At 37.9% G+C, this 14,700-nt stretch overlaps 1 protein-coding gene across 3 annotated transcripts in view; it reads right to left on the bottom strand.

The window, feature by feature from the left end:
* LOC114649547 (retinal guanylyl cyclase 2-like) overlaps positions 1–12,629 on the bottom strand; it is a 139,930-nt gene extending 127,301 nt beyond the window's left edge. For all 3 annotated transcript variants that reach the window (XM_051925116.1, XM_051925117.1, XM_051925118.1), the window contains exon 1: positions 12,234–12,629. The gene's annotated coding sequence lies outside the window, so the exon portion shown is untranslated. The remainder of the gene's footprint in view (positions 1–12,233) is intronic.
* Between the last annotated feature and the right edge of the window lie 2,071 nt (positions 12,630–14,700).

The raw sequence follows: 14,700 nt of genomic DNA, 5'->3' as shown, positions 1-14,700 counted from the left end.
AAGACCCCTTCCCAGAATAAAGTGGTGCTTTGTCAAGCAATGGCTCTATGAGGGACCACACAACCCAGGAGTAAACCATAAAGTGCCATTAAAGATCCAGTATTTTTAAGAGGGTATGGCACTGTTGGGTTGAGGATACTTTAAAGATAATTTAACAATAATGTCTTGAAACAGTGTTTGCAGCATTTAGCAATTTTTGTTTTTGCAAAATAATGAAGGCAATAAATTAAGTTGTAAATTAACTTGTGGCATTACCCACACTCCACTAGACTGGTTCATATCCTGCCTCTCAGGCCGCACTCAGTTTGTTCAGCTTAAAACTTTCACATCCCAACCCACCGCTCTTACTTCAGGTGGGCTCTGTCCTGGGGCCCCTCCTTTTCATTATTTACCTCCTTCCCCTTGGTAATATCTTTCGTAAGTATAACATTAGCTTCCACTGTTATGCTGATGACACCCAGCTCTATCTCACTAGGAAACCTACTGCTTTCTTTCCACCCTCTTCACTTATTGATTGCATAGCAGAAATCAAATCCTGGTTTTCTTCAAATTTTCTTAAATTAAATAGTGACAAAACTGTGGTTCTCCTCATTGGTACAAAATCAACATTATCCAAAACTGATCATTTTTCATTTGTTACTGACAATTCCTCTGTCTCCCCTTCCCCACAGGTTAAGAGTCTGGGTGTCATCCTTGACAGTACTTTATCTTTTCAGTCCCACATCAATAACATCTCCCGGTCTGCATATTTCCTCTTGCGTAACATTAATCGTATTCGCCCCTCCCTCACTCCCCACACCCCTGCTATCCTTGTTCATAGCCTTGTCACTTCTCGTCTGGATTATTGCAATTTCCTTTTCTTTGGTCTTTCTCGCAGATCTCTTTATAAGCTTCAACTAGTCCAGAATGCAGCTGCCCGCATCATTACTAGAACCCCCTCTATTCACCATATCACTCCCATTTTTCAGCAGCTTCATTGGCTTCCAGTTCAGTTCTGAATTCAATTCAAAATTCTCCTACTAACTTTTAAGGCTATCCACAACCTTGCCCCTCCATATCTGACCTCCTCCATGTTGCCATTCCCTCCCGTACCCTTAGATCCTCTTACTCCATCCACTTGACTGTCCCCTTCGTCCTTCTTACCACTATGGGGAGCAGAGCATTCAGTTGCTTTGCTCCCCAGCGCTGGAACTTGCTACCATCTGAGCTTAGAAATATTGAATTATTCTCACTTTTCAAATCTAAATTAAAACTCCTTTGTTTAAGACTGCTTTTTCGCTTTGATTACAATTGCTCTGTCTGATTTTAACTTTTATATTTTACTTTTGTTTATAATCTGTGTTTTATCTACTGTTCGGTGTCCTTGAGTGTTTAGAAAGGTGCCTACAAATAAATAAAATGTATCATTATTATTATTAAATTATAATTTGACAAAACAATTTCAAAGCCAAACTAGGGAGATGGAGTGATGTGGTTTAGCTTAGCATATTATTTGTATTAAAATGAAATGTTCACAGTTACTGTCCCAGATAAGGAGTGTGCCCAATCAGAATAGGATGTGTACTTAACGTATGTTTTTACCATAGCAATACACAAACTAGAAACTTGCAAAAACGCTCGACCTGGTAGCCTCATCTGCCTTTTCTTCTAATACTGGAGCTGGCTGATCAGATGTGCACTGAGCCGTCATGTGCTGGCCTTGTCCTAATAAGATGAAGAAAAATCATTACGGATACTGCACATCCTTTACATTATACTCTTTATTCTGTATTAATGACAGAGTCCAGCAATGAAAAGTAAAAAGAACGAGACACAAGAGTTCATGTCTGTCTTCAGCAGTAAGACAGCTTCAAGGTAATTCAGAAACATAACATTAACTGTCATTTTCATGATGATGATGACACTTAGCCATATTTGTAATTTAAACTGAGTGACACCAGTCAGTCATTATCCAACCCGCTATATGCTAACACAGGGTCACGGGGGGTCTGCTGGAGCCAATCCCAGCCAGCACAGGGAGCAAGGCAGGAAGAAATCCCGGGCAGGGCACCAGCCCACCACAGGGCACACACACCCACACACACCAAGCACAAACTAGGGACAATTTAGGATCACCAATGCATCTAATCTGCAAGTCTTTGGACTGTGGGAGGAAACCGGAGCACCCAGAGGAAACCCATGCAGACTCCATGCAGGGAGGACCCGGGAATCGAATCCAGGTCTCCTTACTGCGAGGCAGCAGCGATACCCACTTCAGGTATATTATTGACTAGCTGCCCCCCGTGGCTCTGCCCACGTAGTAGCGAAACAGGATGAACTTTAAAAATCAATACACAAATAAAATAAATGCAATTCTGGCCAAGCAGAAGGTAGGTACTCGCCAACATCAAATGTCGCCACTGTATCTGATTGTGGTCAGCTCTGATGGGACAAGAGCACGTAGCCATGATATCTCTGCCATTGAGCAGGTACCCTCTAAAACATCTCTCTGTCTCTCTCTCTCTCTCTCTGATCTCTCTGTCTCAAAAACGTCAAATGTTACTCCTTAACAATCATTAGATAATAATGTCTGCTGCACAAACAGGCATCGATAGCTAAGCAGAGGCAAGGTACGCTCCAACATGTGGCAAGAGGTAGAGTGACTCAAATGGAGGCTGGCACGTGAGTGAGGAGGGAGAGGTGCCCCCTCTCTTCCCCTTGGCCTGCAGCCGATCTCATGGATTCGCGCAAATAAATCGGTACCGCAATCGACCTATGATATTTAATGCGATGAGAGAAGTCACAAAATCAACTGGAATGTTCAAGCAAATTATAGAAAAAAAAAACTCGATCTAAATCCGTTAAGAAGTTCTCTCGTGTAAAGCGGACAGACATACAGACAGACAAACAGTCAGATGTTGGATCTTATATATATATATATATAGATATAGATATAGATTAATGACTTGAATGATGAGAAACAATGGAGGGATACATATTTGTCACATAATTAAAAAAAAAACTGGAGTTTGTTTAGTGGACAATAATTTTAGAGATAGAAAGGCAATGCTGTAGATTTCTAAATGATTAAAACATTAACATTAATTTGTCAGAATCTACCTGTAATCTAATGTCTGTTATCTTCAAAACTGATTTGAACTTTAGCCATCACAGTCAGATATTTCCTAAACTTGCTTTACTAATTATCAGGATCTTCGAAAGCTACAGTGACTTGGTACTGTCAACTAGAATGTGTTTTTCTTTTGCCCATCATTATGGTTTTTATGTTCTGGTTGCAGGTTATTTTTTGTTGCATTATTACTGTTCCTTCGTTTTATAAGTGTGATTTAAAAGAATAAGTTGAAATGATTTAAAAGATTAATTCAGAATAGTACATTAACTAGACCAGAATTAATAAAGAAGCGAATATGTGTGTGTTTTGCACACAAGTGTTGAGTTTTTCTTTACTATGCTTTTTTCTCTTTGATATTTTGGACATGAGCACATAACGCACATGGCCAATCATATTCAACCAACCTTGATTCTGACCTTTGACCTTGATCCACGGTAATCGAATTATGGGATGCTTTACCCGCCCTGTCACACTCGTGATGTGTATCCAAATGTGCAGATTTTAAATCAACATAAGAAACACTATGGTTGGAGAAAAGATACAAGATTGTCAAGTGAATTAATCTTATTGTCTTTATTTGAAACATTTATAACAAAATTCTGCTTTGAGCTGTGCTTGCTGTGCCCTTCCATTATGACAGTATGGGTGTTTAAGTGCACAACAAAGAGACGATTCTCTGGTCAAAACCAAGCTTTCCTGATTTAACCCAAGCCAATATTAAAAACGTGAAATGGCTTGAGCTCATAACAAAGTCTGCAGTGAACACTTTATCTTAAGTGATTTCTTTTTGATCAGAGATGATGACAACTTAAAGGCTAATTTTTGCATGAACAGTTTTACTAAAATATGAATGATGCTCATTTTTGAAGGCAAGTGCGGGTTTCGAATTGGGACAACAGAGTTAAATCATGTTAATTTTTTTATTCTTACTCTCCATTTAGCGTGGACAGATTTAAACCAGGGATGTTCTGATCAGCTCTTTTACCTGAGCACACATTTCATCTTACTGAAACGGCCGATTCCAGCACCGAGTCTGATTTCTTTATTCCTCTGAATAAGCAGACATGTTGAAGCCTTGTCTTCTATTTTAACCTGTTAACTTTGGTGTTTTTATAGTTAAGCCACAGAGCACAGCTGTCACTTGTTCATTTTTGTGAACAAAATTAAATTCAATAGGCTTATTGTTCAGTGACCTGAACGATACTAAAATAAATAAAATAAAGTATGAAAATAAATAAACATTCATTAACAATGTATTTTTTTGCTAATGAAATATATACAGAAAATATTTAATCCATAATACATATGGCTTAGAAGAAAAAGAAATGCTTCTCATAATTATAAGCTGTCATTTTGTTTAATTTGTTCTTATTTATACTTATCTGAAAGAAAGCTTAATTTACAAAAAGTAGTGTTCACCATTTGTCTAATCAAAAAATATATATTCTCACACATTGATTCAGTTAATTGATATTAGAATTAAACTCAGCTTAAATGTAAAAAGACATATACTTATAGTTTTTAATCATTTCATGAATTACATTATAACTTTTTTGCTGTTAAAATATACATTTACTGTATTTATACAGTTGTTTTTTAAATGTAACTTAATTTTATTTTACTTACAGCGTACCAGCTAGACATTCCTAATTCTTGAGGTGTAATTATAAATAGGTATTACAATTGTAATTACAGTATGTATACTTATACTGCATTACACATACAAATAATAAACACAGTACAAACTTTAAAAAAGCTGCAAATCTATCAAAATTTTATGTTTATTTAATAAGATGCAAGGCTAATATGATTAACAAGTTTATAAATTATACAAATAATCTTTTAAGCTAACACATCCATTGTTTACTAAGCATCAATTTCAAATTCATCTTTATCTTTTCTTTTTCTAATTGAAAATGGGAACTGCTGTACTAAACACAATCTCGCTTACCATTCAAACTTAGACAAGCAATGTTCATTTTCATTAAAGGACAAAATAAAGAGGCCTGAATTCATTAAAGTAGCTTTTCTTAAAGCTTGTCTAATTGCAGAGGATGACTCCTCCGATTCATTTTTCTCACTTTATAACTGCACTTTCTTTAATGGTATAGCTAATATTCCAAACGTCTCTTTTCATGGTAAAGTTAGCCCAAAAAAAGACGTTCACTAACTCAACTCCCGTAATACCTCGTGTAAAGGAGCATCGCAACTAAACTGCTGCAACACTCAGAAAAGCAGATGCTGAAAAAAGTACTGTTTGTGATCGGGCAATTTACCAATCACTGATTGGGTCTTTTGTGGTGAAAACCAGTGATTTAGATTGGCGGCTGATTGATCACGGCATCACTAATTTGATCAAACATACTTGTAGAATAATCACAAAAAGAAAGTGAGTACACAGGATATAAATAATACACAAGCACAGTCCACCTCCCTGTCTGAAACTGCAGCTTACATGTCCTGTAGTGAATGAATTGGATCAGAGAAACATGATTTCCAACATTTTAATAGGCTTCTGTCTAATGACTCTTATTAACTGGTGAGTTTGATTGTCATAGCTCAAAGAGCCGGACTGGAAACTGAAGGGTATGGTCCTATAATGAAACTGCCCGAGCAGAAGCACATCTTCATGTCACAGACAAAGTGCTCCTAATTATTGTTCTGTTGTGTTTTCTCCTTTCTTCTACTGTTATTTAGTGGTGCTCATATCTCTTCCACCCCATTACCATCATGTACATGCTGGCTTATTTGTAGAAATGTTAGGATAGCCATGTTGATTGTAAATAATAGCAAGATTTTTAATACTACTACTACTTCTACATTTACAATACTCTTTATCCATCCATTATCCAGCCCGCTATATCCTAACACAGGGTCACGGGGGGGTCTGCTGGAGCCAATCCCAGCCAACACAGGGTGCAAGGCAGGAACAAACCCCGGGCAGGGCAACAGCCTACGACAGGGCACACACACACACACACCCACACAACAAGCACACACTAGGGACAATTTAGAATCGCTAATGCACCTAACCTGCATGTCTTTGGACGGTGGGAGGAAACCGGAGTACCAGAAGGAAACCCACCCAGACACATGGAGAACATGCAAAATCCATGCAGGGAGGACCAGGGAAGCGAACCCGGGTCTCCTAACTGTGAAGCAGCAGCGCTACCACTGCGCCACCCAATTACCAATTTATACTGTACTGTACGTTATCAGTTCCCAGTGTGTGAGCTACGGTTAATTAGCTCTAAGACAGACTTTCATGTGTCATGTCACATTTCTCATGAAAGCTGACATATAAGATCTGAACATGTTCTGATATTACTTTGTCCCAGCTGTAGTATTTTGTAGTGTTTGCTTACTGAGGACTGTCAAAATTCTCTGTTGGCTCATTGCTTAAAGTTGGACATTTTCTACTTAGCTGAAGGACTAAGAGGTTGTTTCAACTTTACCAAGTAACTAAATTCTTGGTAATACAGCTACAGTTGTCGTACCATTACATATAACATGCACGTCCGGCTGCTATTCTTGTAACTTGTTCAGTATGCCTTACAGCTAATCACAGCACTGCTAGAGAGATATATTCATAGATAAAGGCACTTTATGATAGATAGATAGATAGATAGATAGATAGATAGATAGATAGATAGATAGATAGATAGATAGATAGATAGATAGATAGATAGATAGATAGATAGATAGATAGATAGATAGATTATTATGAATTTGAAGTTTTTTGTTTTCTTTTTGCACTTATATCAATATATAAGTAGAACGCAGCCTTCCTGTATTGAACACAGTTAGGATTTATTCATATTATCTACTATATAATAAAAAACTACTGTCTGAACAAGTGTGTGTGTGTGTGTGTGTGTGTGTGTGTGTGTGTCTGATCCCTCTGAGCAATCTGAGTGGTCGATTTGGCTTTAGTTGCTTAATGGTGGGCATGATGACTCAAGGGGTGTAAAGTTAAATTCCTGATTGTGACAATGTTTTTAGATAGATAGATAGATAGATAGATAGATAGATAGATAGATAGATAGATAGATAGATAGATAGATAGATAGATAGATAGATAGATAGATAGATAGAACCTTATTTGTCCAAATTTGGCTTTTTACCAAAGTTCAATAAATACAGAAATAGATATTATATTATAAAAAACACCAATCATCCTCTCAAATACACACCAGAATGATTAAAAGGAAAGAAAAGTAAAAAGAAAGAGAACCTCTGACTTGGCTACAGATTTAAAGGAGCTGTCCCAGTGAGGCACTATGTAGACGTATTGCTCTTGGTATGAAGGAGCCCCAATAGCATTTCCTGACACACTTTGTTTTGTCAATTTGTGACAATTTGTTGGCTGAAAGTTCTCAGTGTTAGTGTGTCAGAGATAGTGTGTGCAGCTTTGTTCATAATGGCACTCAGTTTTGTTTTCATCACCCTTACATTTTATTGATCAGTGTTTTAAGAGAGCCATATAACTTTAGCGCCCAAGTTAGCTACACCAAGTGATTTCTGATCTTGTGCGCTGCTGCTGAGGGCTGTGTATCCTCTGTATATCTGACTGTGATATTTCTAAATCAACATGCTGCAAGCTCTTTTAGAAAAGTTTAACATTCATTTATTCTTTCATTTTCCAAAACCTCTAATTCATGTAGAAAGAATAAGGGTGACAGTTTGAAGTATTAAACTGAAGTTTTAGAATTCTGAAATGCAAACTTTTAAACATTTTAGTACCTCTAAGCTGGGTCACTCTGAGTGAGAGGGGGCATATGTAACGGTCTTGGACTTCATTAAGTGTTGGTTCCTGCCTTGGAATGATACTGAAAAATGGAAAATTGACTTAAACGAATGAGACAAATGGTCATATTTATCACACTAAATTAGCCCAGAGAGACAGTCCATTTAGATACTTGGTTTGTAACTGATGCTGCAGGACCAGCCATTCTTTCCCTGCAGCTTTGATATAGAAGGGGTGTTCACAAAATTGATGAATGTCTATAACTTGGACATACCGGATGTTCTAAATTGTCTGCTAATTTAGTGTTGCAAGAAGAATGTGTATGTCTTGCCCTCTTCATTTTAGGCTTTAGCTGTCCTTGGTCTTTATTGTAAAAAGATCTTTTATGAAAATGGGTGAATATGGTGATAGAACAACTTTAATCAATTGCATGTCATCACTGCCTACAGTAAATGATTCATGTCCTGACTGGCAAAGTGGAGCTGGGTGATCTGCTAGTCAAGAACTTCCAACTAGTAGAGTTTTGTTGATTCTGACAGTGGATTTACTGTTGCAGGTGAAGCGTATTTGGGCAGAAGGGCCGAGTCTGTTGTTATTTTATTGAGCCGTCACTGAGAAGGGGGAAGAAATGATTAGAGTAGTAAATGGAAAACTCAAATGGACAGAAGGAGAAGCCGCACACACACATTTGGTCAGTAGGCCGAGCATAGAGCTCAAGCGCCTTGAGCTATGAGACTGAAGTGCTAACCACTAAATAAAGTTAACAAAAATAAGAAATTCAATATTATTAACACTATACTTGTATAAGAATGCAAAAAAAACAAACTAAGAAAACAATGCAGATTTAAGCTCTATGCACAAACTATTTAGGGTTTAATCTTGTCCAAATGACATTACAATATATTTTTAAACCAAATATAACAACAAGGTTTTGTAAAATATAGAGCAAACATTTTTTTAAATCACTTATACCACAGTTTAGACATCCAGAGCACCAGAAAATTCCCAAAACAGTGTAACGATTTGTTATGAATTTGAAGTTTTTTGTTTTCTTTTTGCACTTATATCAATATATAAATAGAACACAGCCTTCCTGTATTGAATACAGTTAGGATTTATTCATATTATCTACTATATAATAAAAAACTACTGTCTGAGCAAGTGTGTGTGTGTGTGTGTGTGTGTGTGTGTCTGATCCCTCTGAGCAATCTGATTGGTCGATTTGGCTTTAGTTGCTTAATGGTGGGCATGATGACACAAGGGGTGTAAAGTTAAATTCCTGATTGTGACAATGTTTTTAGATAGATAGATAGATAGATAGATAGATAGATAGATAGATAGATAGATAGATAGATAGATAGATAGATAGATAGATAGATAGATAGATACTTTATTAATCCCAAGGAGCATTTCAATGACAACAAAGTGAATAACTTACTAAGTGACATTTGGTCACTAAATACTAACAAGGCACAATCTGAGTCACCTTCATAGACTGGAGTTATTCGCAAGAATTGGACTGATGTTTTCGCAGTGGGTAATGGTGGCTCATCTGCAATTGGTGGTAGTCAAAAAGTGGACAGGAGGTGAGCATCGCACCATGAAATGACAAGAGTCTGAGAAGCAGGCTTTATAGGAACAAGACTGAGAGAAGGAGCACCGACCAAGAGAAGGTGAGACACACAAGGATACTGGAGAAAGGCGTATGAGGAGCAAAGGGTCTACACGTAGGAAAAGAGACATCACATTTATTCAATTACCTGTCTTCGAAAGATAAGCTTAGCTAGTACTTTAATAAATGACCTCAATCAGAGGCTTTGAGAGTCAAATTAAATTGTCTTCTATATCACACCAGCATTTCCTACAGTATTGGCTCAGTGTGACTCACAGCACAATATGTGACATCACGGCATTTTTTTTTTATCAGGGCACACCACTCTAGGGACAGACATGCAGCCCATTGCCAGTCGTGTTGTTAACAAACTGGATGTCAAAACTAATGAAAGTGACCATTTCATCAAACCAGGAGACCTGAACTGGCTTAGGATTTACAGACGCACATTAGCATCAGTGCAATTAACCTCCTTTACTGAAAACCCTCTAACAGATTATTTTAGTTATGTCATTTACGAACAATCCTATGAAAAGATAGCATATTAACGATAAGGTTAATATTCTTTTAAAAATCATGAATCTGTAGCTGCAAAGGAAGTACCTGGCCACTAAATTAAATACATTTATTAATTTAGCTGAGGATTTTATCCAAATCACAGGTGAATAAACATTACTGCCAAATTTATACACTTTAAGTTCACACAGAAGGTAAAAGTTCTGAACCTCACAGTGCTTTCAGTCCAGTGCTTCGGGTGCAAGGCCACAGGACAACTCAATGAAATATTCTTTAATGGGGTAGACCTGAGCCACTTTTATATATCAAGTTGATCGACAACTCAAAAAGCTGAGAATTATTGATCAACAATTAACTGAATTTCAGTGTCCTTGAGGTATGACTGTCTCTGAGACTTAAATTGGAACAGAATAGTATGGAATTGACAGGCATTGCCAAACATGATTCTGGAAGTGTGTAGTCAATGCCATGGCACAATTTAAAATGCACATAATCTGGTAATCATACTGCCTGGGGGTATTTCCTGCCTGGCATCCAGAGTTTCCAAGTAAGGCTTCATCCCTTCACCCTGGACTAGAAAAAATGAGGTGAGGTGAAGGAGAAACTAAAGACTGTCTGAACAATGCCAAGCACAGGATCTCCATGTCTGTTTATCTATCCGGTTATCTGTTTTTTGTCCATTGCTTCTTGCTTGCATACTTTCTACACTATGTGTTTTTTTCTACCTTTGTGTGTATCTGTGTATACATAGATAGATAGATAGATAGATAGATAGATAGATAGATAGATAGATAGATAGATAGATAGATAGATAGATAGATAGATACTTTATTAATCCCAATGGGAAATTCACATTCTTCAGCAGCAGCATACTGATACAATAAATATATAGCTATGAATATTATATAGCGTCTTTCATTTTTTCTTATGCAATGTATTTCTATCTGATCTATCTATCTATGTTTTAAGGCAGTATATTTTCTGCCTGCTATATATATAGCTCATCACTGTCTAACTCTTTATATTAGATATTGTCTTTCATTTTTTTATCTTTGTCAGTGTCTTTTCTATTATTTTCATTGTCTTTTGTTTCTATATTATATACGCTCCTGTACTGTGTACACACACACACACATGCATAAATGTAATTTCTTGTTTATTTTTCTATTTATCCATCTATATTAGTGAAAAGTCAAGCAAGATGATACCTTTTGTTGTGTAACTTAAAAGATTACAATTTGCAAGCTTTCAAGGCAACTCAGGTCCCTTTTATAGCATCTTTCTTTCTTTCTTTCTTTCTTTCTTTCTTTCTTTCTTTCTTTCTTTCTCTTTCTTTCTTTTTTTCTCTTTCTTTCTTTCTTTCTTTCTTTCTTTCTTTCTTTCTTTCTTTCTTTCTTTCTTTCTTTCTTTCTCTCTTTCTTTCTTTCGTTTCTCTCTGCTGTATATATAGCTTGTCACTTTCTATCTCGTTATATTCCATACTGTCTTTCATTCTGTCTATCTATACCATAATAGTGCCTTTTGTATCTTAATGCACTGACTTTTCTATCTATATTCTTCTTTTTTAGTTTTCTTTCTCTCTTTTAGGGTATATCTTCTATTTGTCTAGTTGTCTATATTATGTAGTGTATTTCTTTCCATCTGTATAACTGAGTGTCTTTTTTTCTTATAGTGTTTCCGTTTATCTTTCTTATATAGTGTCTTGTCTAACTCTTATATACTTAATATCTCTCTACATGTGAATTTTCTGCCTATATTATGTAGAGTCTTTCTGTCTATCTGTATTAAATAGTGTTTTTTCTATAAATCCTTAGATGCTTACTATATCTTTCTGCATTCTGCAATGTCCATTATTTGTATTTTCCTCTTTGCTGGCACTTTAAATGCTGTGAAAGATGCTAGTACACGTGAAGTAAGAAGGCTTAAATAGAACTTTACTCTTTATTTTGCTGTTTCACAAACCGGACTAGTAAGCCGGACGTTGAATTCTGGATGATGGAAGTATCTACATAAATGCAAAGAGTCCCAAGTCTTTGTGTTCCTAAAGTACTTCAAAAATACAAAAACTCAAGAATCGACAGGTAAAGCTAAAACTGGACATTGGCTGGCTGTACGTTTTAGTCATACAGTCAGGGCACGCTCCACCTTTTATGAGACATCACGCAAATGCAATATAGTTCAGGGTATTTGTGTGCAGGTATGTCGTTATGTTCCCTTCATTTCTTAAACTGGAAGAAGCCACTCACCTGCGCGATTGCATGGTCCCTCTCAGCTACATTTTGTGCGCATCCCAGTGAAAAAAAAAGCAATCCAGCACACTGATAAATTAAACTTTTCGCGAGTAGTAGAGCTGCGCCCCAAAGCCAAAAATTACGGACCAAGAAGTAGAATCCAAAGGAGACCAGCAATTCCCGTTAAGCCCTCCGTCTCTCCAAGCTTAGCAAGTCCGTTTGGGCTGTTTTGGCATCAAGGTGCCACCTGTCGCTCGATGCCAGGACTTTAGTAAGGAGATGTATGTGCGCCCAACTTTTTCTCAGACAGGAGGGGAAGCCAGGAGCTACTTCAGTTCGTCCAAAGGAAAGGTCCACCTGAGGGAACAGGTCCCCTGCCCGAGAACATCAAGTCGATGTGCTGCTGGCGCGGACTGGGGTTGGGGAGGGGGGTGAGACAGATGAGCCCGCGCTGAAGCCACGGCATCTCTCTCTCTCTCTCTCTCTCTCTCTCTCTCTCTCTCTCTCTCTCTCTCTCTCTCTCTTCTCACTCACCTCCCCCAGCTCGCTCCTCTCTAATCCACTAGCGGTATCGGTTTCTACTCTTAATCTGATTCATATTTAGACTGAAGAAGGCAGCCTCTGTAGTGAGAGTGCACGCGGGAGCCCCACGCATGCTCTGGGCTCGGGTCCGCAGTGGTGTGTCGATGGACACGCAATCCGGCATGTTTGGCTTTTCTTCATAACTGGGTATGAGTCCTAGTCGTCAAGTCGCACCATTCTGGGGCTCTCTGTGCCCCTTAAGTCATGTCAGGGCCTTTCTATAGTGCCTAAGGTCAGATCGACTTTGTGGTCTTGCCATCTGATTTTCCAGGCACTGTTGAATAGAGAGGTGCTGAGCTGTCAGGTAATCACTACTTAGTAGTCAAACAGATGGAGTGGGCATGGAAGGGTCAAGATGGCAGTGAGGGTTTGCTGAGAATAACTAATAGAAGTCTATGAACAGGATGAGTTCTACTTTTATCATTGACATCATTGTCAAGTTTGCTGATGACAAAGCTGCAGTAGGCCTTATATCTACAAGAATGAGCAGGCTTCTGGGATGAAGTAGAGACTCTGTTACAAGACAAGGGAGTTGACTGTGGACATTGAGGGGAACTTTGAGTTACTACCACCCCTTCAGTATTAACAGCACTCAGGTAGAGAGGGCAGACACCCTGGGATCCACATCACAGCGGACCAGACTGTCCAAGCAAATTGACACCTTAGTGAAGAAGGAACAACGACATCTTTGCCACCTCAGATGCCTCAGGGATTTTAGGCTGCCCTCCCAGGTACAAAACAATTTCTAAAAATCCACCATCAAAGTATTCTGACAGGAAGCATCACTGACTGGTTTGGAAACAGCATGGCTCTGCAGAGAGTGATGTGGAGAGCTGAATGCATCACTGGGTGTGCGCTCCCTAAGTTTCAGGACTTCTAAACCTAGTAATGTCAATCCAAGGCTAAGAAATTTATCAGAGATACCAGCCATTCCAACAACGGTCTCTTCTCTGTGTGACTTTCAGGGAAATGCTACTGCTGTCTGAAGACCACTGTGGAGAGACTGAGCAGGAGTTTCTGTCCACAGTCCATGTGCATCCTAAATGAGGACAGTGCCTAGGGCTGAATGAATCCCTATTGCTAATTCTTCTTGTTATTTATCTATTATTTACTTTTATAATATTAATATAATGCTGTAATTATACTTACTGATATTTATAGAGCTGAGTAGCTACTGTTGATAATCCTTTCGGTATTCTTCTAATATGCAGTCTTAGAGTTTAGCAGCAAAGCATTTCACTGCATATTGTACTGTGTATAATTGTATATGACACTTAAAATTTAATTTGATTTCATTACTCTCCCAGAAGTGCTCCTATTGTATTTTTGGAAGGGCGTGGAAACATAGAGTCTTAATAAATCAGGTTCACAACTTCAGTAGTAGAGGAAGCACTCCATAGCTATGGCCAAAGGTTTCTGTTGCCCGGTGGTAACTCAGAGCAGACACTAGTGGACACTAAGAAAAAGGGCAAGATGAAGAAAAATACCAACCATGAAATATGATCTTCAGAATTCATTGCAGGTGCCAGTATGCCAGACATGCAATACCTGCTGTGGTGGCTGAAGCACAGACATCAGTGTTGGGTTAGGAGATTTGGTTAGGTTATGGACAATGAACAAGAGAACAAAAGAAATTTCACAAATGAGAAGAGACCATTCAGCCCATCATGCTTGTTTGTTTAGCCAATAGCTAAGCTGTCCCAATATCTCATCTACAGTGCATCCGGAAAGTATTCACAGTGCACCACTTTTTCCACATTTTCTTATGTTACAGCCTTATTCCAAAATGGATTAAATTCATTTTTTTCCTCAGAATTCTGCACACAACACCCCATAATGACAACAAGAAAAAAGATTTAGATTTTTACAGATTTATTAAAAATAAAAAAATTGAGAAAGC

Source organism: Erpetoichthys calabaricus, chromosome 3 (assembly GCF_900747795.2).
Source record: "Erpetoichthys calabaricus chromosome 3, fErpCal1.3, whole genome shotgun sequence".
Classification (NCBI taxonomy): Eukaryota; Metazoa; Chordata; class Cladistia; order Polypteriformes; family Polypteridae; genus Erpetoichthys; species Erpetoichthys calabaricus.
This window is presented reverse-complemented; position numbering and strand designations above follow the sequence as displayed.